The sequence below is a fragment of the Opisthorchis viverrini genome (assembly GCF_000715545.1).
Source record: "Opisthorchis viverrini unplaced genomic scaffold opera_v5_60, whole genome shotgun sequence".
NCBI lineage: Eukaryota > Metazoa > Platyhelminthes > Trematoda > Opisthorchiida > Opisthorchiidae > Opisthorchis > Opisthorchis viverrini.
This window is the reverse complement of record NW_008751712.1, coordinates 1,707,815-1,714,059: the sequence shown is the minus strand read 5'-3', so window position 1 is coordinate 1,714,059 and position 6,245 is coordinate 1,707,815.

Here is a 6,245-nt window from a genome sequence, read left to right as displayed (position 1 = left end):
GAAAATCAGCGAAACGGGTCACGGAACGTCGCAACCACTGATTGCATTGAATTTAAAATAGAAAGAGTCAGTTAATTAGAAGGACTAATAACCATTTGACCCGTGGACGATAAAGCTATCTGTTTTTCTATGAAGGAAAATGTTGTTAGCTCAGATAACGTAGATGGTCGTTGGTTTGTTCGCTCAGGTGCGCAATTCGGTTACAAACCTTTCATCACCAATCGAGGTGACATCATCAGTGCGTTATTGCGGAGCGTAGTGGTGCGTAGCGGTGGGTTGGTAGTTGGTGACTTAGCAATCATGCATTCCACTCGCTACTCAGGAATGGCTGCTAATTTTGCAAGACCTAATTCACAGGTAATTCATCTTCAAAGCAAGAAACGTTCTAGCAAAATATACTCCTTGACAAACAAATTTGGTTTCGTGGGAGACCAACCTGGAACCCAGCTAAATCTCTCTTTTTAATACTTCTCTACCTATGGGATTATCAGCCGAGGGGTGACGGGCAGCACCGGTGTTTTGTAGGTTCCTCTCGAAACACCCATTGTGGTACCCACTGAAACCGATTCATTTACTAATTAAGGGGATTTCAAACCATAAAAAACATTTCCAAGCTGATAATGGTGGTAAGTGCAATAGTAATTGCAAAATACTTATAAATCGACATTTTGATCATCGTGCGTCAGGAGCAGAATGGGACCCCTTAAATTACTTCTCTACTAACAAAGTGACCCAAAGCAATCTGACGGTCCAAATATAAAAGAATAATTTCGTTTTGTTTCCTCCAAGCAGCTACCACAAGCAATCTGAACCCATTCCTACCGAATACGATGTGGATATTCAGAAAAACATGTTCTGACTTTTTTTCTTAGGGGAAACTACTCACAAGGTTGCTGAAAACTCTTCGACAGCCCACGACCGGTTCCGCCCTTCCACTTTTGGCTCATCAGCTAGGTGCATTCCCCGAGTTTCCGTCAACCTTATGTTCTACTTCAACCCGAAATGGGCTGTTTCCGAGACATACACTCATTTGCCAATCAATTTGGTTTTCACGGGACACTCAACTGAATCTCTCGTTTTTTTATGATATTCTTCAATTGAATGTGCTGCGCGAAGGGCACCTCAGTTCGGAGGACATTTGACCATTGTGTTTTCATAAAGGAAACTACTCACAAGGTTGCTGAAAACTCTTTGACAGCCTTGTGGCTCGTCATAAACAAGAGACTCTATTGAGCTTCCCCGTTCCATTGAAAAATGTTGAATTCAGATGGCTGAAAATGTTTCCAGCCTCAGTGCGCGTACGTCAAGGGCTGCTCGGCGTGGAAAGGAACATCCACTGTCACCGCCTTCCTTAAAGCCAAAAAAATATTATTCATTGGATATTATGCCACGTACAGGAGTAGTGTAACTTTTAATGATAGAACTGACACGAAACTCGAGACTCAACTGGAGCGATCTTCACTCCCGTGGTGATACAAAACCGGAGGTCAAGCTAAATTTTGCGTGCGATCAAAGTTACTTCATTACTCAGTCAGACAAAAACCTAGCTGGTTTTTGCTAATCTTTTCGGGTATTCGGGAGAAAAAATTGATAATGTGCTCCACTATTTGGTTGCATATTGATCAACCACAATAAGGCATTGTCGTGCACACTGGGAGACCTACAAGCAGCCTTGCATCTAACATAAATTTATTGGACTAGTCACGCTACCCTACGCTTTACGGTGTACAATAATTCCTTGCGTCCTGTGCCACACACGATGGCCCCAAAGGTCATTCCTTATTTGTGTTGTTCTCAGTTCACCACGCAACCTATTGGCCTTAGGGTAGATTGCGTGACCTCTGCTGTTCGGTCGAACAGAGATGGCATTCACTGAGGTAATGTTTACGATTCTTATATTTTCTTTTAATCGCGTGAAAGTCCGGAACGCTCTATTCCACTTTCTGGAAGCCAACATTTTGAAATCAATTTATTGATTCATGCACCTTGGTGATTCGTACAATCCATTTCACCAACGGACCACCGGCACATTTTGGCTTCGCCCTGTAAGATGTTTCCCAATCAGTCGTCGGAAATCTAGCGGGCATGGAAGAGGTAGTGAGGATTGCGCTTCTATGCTCATTTGTTGTTGACTTAAATTCAAGGCTTTTGTGAAAATAGCTCTGTCTTAGGTTCTGGTTGCAGCGACAGTGTTTCCTAACTTGAGTTAACGTGGAAGTCTACTTGCTGGAGACAAAGGATTTGAGCTCTCTGGATGTGATAACGTTGATCATTTAGTCTTTCTTTTAAGTTGTAGTATGGACCGTGATTCACACGTCAACCAACACGTTGAAAAGAACTCTTACTCGACACCAAAAGGAAGGTTGGAAGACGAACAAGGTCCAAAAACTTGAGTGTAACGACTGTAACAAGCACTATGTTGGCCAAAATGGAAGATAGCTTGCTACCGGAATATACGAACAGCAGAAGGCATGACTAAATATCACTTGCTTCGATCCAGGAAGACAGAGAAGGATATCAGTTCAATTGGGACAATGTTTAAATAATCGCTCACTCAAGAACAAACGGGCGTGCGAGTTTGCCGAGGCATGGCACTCCACAAAAAGAATGGATCAATAAACACATCGACCTAATCGATCAGCCGTTACGAGCAAAAAAATCCATAGTCACGGGACTCAGAACCACATGGAAAACCAGGATACCCAATGGACCAAAGAAATCATGAACAAACAAATCAAGTGAACAAATTCAGACTATAATGCAGTAACGAAAGAGGCACAGAACTGCCGAATTGAGTACAATCAATGAACCAACCAGACACAAGGGAGTGATACCAACTCAGATTCACAGGCGACCAATCAAACTGCGCGAAGACCGCCTCGGAACCAACCGATCACTCCGCAGCCACCAGATACTGTTTAGAAAAGGCAAAAAAGGGGTTTCACCCATTCAACCCCGTACTGAGGATGTTACCTCGATTGGTGGTGAAACGTATGCAATCAAACTGACAAGCTCGGCGAACAGACCAATAACCAAACGGCTTGCTCGAGCTACCTACATTCCACAACACTGCCACCAATGTATACTCGTTACACTCTTGCAGTTTATTAACCATTTGTTCACTCAGACACAGTGTCACACCTCGCGATCGACCGAATTTTATTCACTCATGCATGGAAGCCATCGACAGGCAAAGTAAACGTCGTAACCGTTGGCCATAGTTGGCCATTTGTAGAGCATGCACCGCGAAAATGTGTCATGATAAACGCCATTATTTTGAATTATGATATTACTCATGCGTGACTTTAAAACATTCTGTAACGTTTCGTCGCTTTTCGTAATTTCGGGCAACCAATAGGCTACCTGACCACATTTCTCCCAGCGCCACACACAAGCAAACGAACGAAACAAGCAAAAAAATAACAGTGGTCGCCTCTTCATGCGGGAGAAAAATGTGCTGGTGCCCGGTAGGCGTGTTCACTCGTCTAAAATTCCGGATTCCCCAATGTGCAACTTTTTCAAACGGTTACCGTGAAACGTTCACACCTAAAATGTTCTAAATAAAGCAGAATCAGTATGCTTCATCATGCGACCCCTCGTTTGGCGACATGCGAGTCATGGAGAAAAAAATAACTATGCCTCAACGACTTTTATACTTGCTGCCACCTAAGCGGTGAATAATTTTGTACTTTCGAGGATCTTACGCATATGTGCTGGTCGAAAATTAAGAACTACATTTGGTTGGATGGCGCATTTGCTCACAGTTCTCAACGATCCTTTATTGCTTTATTCATATGCACAGAACTGCCCGGCAACTCGGATCATTGTTCATGAGTTGAAATTGCTTGCCTCACGCGGAAGTCAAAAATGACACGCGCAAAAGGAAAGTTTTTAAGCCGAACGAAGGTATTTTTTACGTTGGATTGGTGAGCTGTGTGCGACTGATTCCTTTGTAGTCCAGTTATAGCTGCGTGCTGGTAACTAACCCCATTATTGGTTGTCTTGTGTAAAAATACAGACAGCTGTCCAGTATCGCTGATTCAAAACCTTGTCGCACCAGCTACCGTTGTTGTATATCGCTACATCGAGCACGGATCACGTATACCATACGCCTTCGGACGTCTTCCCCTTTCGCACCGCATATTTGGCTTCAGTAACTGGACAACGAGTGGGACACAACGATTGGTGGACGGGTCACTTGAGTCACAATTTTCCTGTACGCCGATCGAGGTTGGCCCAAATGCCTGAGGGAAACTTTACTTTACGTCATTCATTTTATAAGCTCCAACCAAACACCCATTTCTAATAGAGACCCTGAGAAACCTTGGTGAGAAATATTTCCCAGTGACTTTAACCACCGAGTAATTTACAGAAGGTGAAAACTGTGCCCAACCGGAGAGTTTGGTGTATATTTTGCAAATTCGCTGAATGACGCATGATTCTAGATGTGCTCCTCATAATCGGGTTGCAATGAAACTTGCGAAACGTCTCTATCGACTAGGATACACCGTCCTCGAGGAGTTAAGAGCACATATTTTGACGTCCTTCATCGCTGTTCTGGAGCTCCGAGCAACTGTGGTAAGCGTATGCAAATTTTTGGATGGACGTGGAGTGATAGTCCGGAATGAGGAGAACCAGAAGTGTGGTGCTGATGGGGTTCCCTCGCCATAACCTCAGCCCTACCTGCACTCGGCTGTGATATCGACTTTTTGGGCCACCAATCGATGATCATTTCTTATCTGCTTTCCTCATTTTACTGGACTGGGACTTCCTAAGGTCACAGTCAGTGACGTGTGCTTGCTTGTCATTGTGGGTTCTCTGCGTACATATGACACTTTTATGCGTGCCGCATGGCGCTGAGTGTACATTCTTGCCATTGAATCCCACACCAGACCCAGTGTGACGGACACTTTGTACCTGATGTGCGAGTCTTGATTGTGCTAGCGCTTACCGCGCCTTGAAGAGCATTCAGCATTGTTTATCCTTTCCTCAGGGGTTAGTCCTAACACGCGTGTCTCCTTAACAAACATTCTAACATACGTCGGATTTCATCTTGTCTGACTGCAGCTGTTGGTGGCATGACTTCGAATGAGAAGCTTTTCCAGAAATACACTAATCTTCAAATCAATGTGATTTTCACGAGTGACTCAATTGAATCTCTCGTTTACGATATTCTACAACTGAATGTGCTGCACACACGACGCCTCATGATTCAGTTGGCACGATATTCGAGATATCGCGGTATATTTTCATAAGGAAACTACTCACAAGGTTGCTGAAAATCCATCGACAACCCACGACCGTTTTCACCCTTCTTGGGGTTCATCAGGTAGGCGCAGTTCCCGAGTTTCCGTCAACCTTATGTTCTACTTGAACCCAAATTGGACTGTTTTCGAGAAATACACTCATTTGCAAATCAGTTTGGTTTTCAGGAGAGACTCAACTGAATCTCTCGTTTATGATATTCTACAGCTCAGTGTGCCGCACACAGGCCGCCTCATGACGCTTTTCCCTTTTCTTATCTAATATTCTCCTGCAACCATTCCACATCGATCACCTACATTTACGTTTTATGTCTGTGATCGTTCTCTTCAAAAATAAACGATAGATTTATAGTTCGGTGAATTATTTTTGATTCAGTATGTCAGGATTATACTGCGACTACCGTTGAGCATTCATGAAAGACGGAAAGTGATAAAAACTTGACCTCAGCGGAAAGACGTCATGCAATCAAGGGACTCGATCCTAGATCATATGCAACCGCTGTCTGGAAGTACAGACAACGATCCATTTGCGATATCTCCATCGATATTTCATGTATTAAAGTGTCAGTGGCTGAGTTCCAGCCACCTGAGTATTACTCGATAGTTTATGTGAAAAGCATGAATCGGTCCTACCACTGGATTTCTCTAAACCCCTTCAGATTCGGCTTAGCTTGTCTAGATATCTTCCCACATTCTTATTGGCCAGATAAACCAGAAACGAACAGTTAATAGAAGTAGTTATTTCCAGAATTTTGGTGTAAAGTCAAGACTGTCTGGTGCTGGCAAGCTTAACGTTAGTTGCAGGTGGTTGCAGGGTTTGTAGGACACATGTAGATCAGTCTCGTTTGCAAATCTCATTTTCCGATGGTCTAATCACTCCTGTGACAGTTCCATTCCAACGAGCAATCACACATCTAGAGTTCGAATCGGCACTCTGTGTCAGTCACGGTTTGTTGTACGATCTCTTCCGTAACAAGAAGT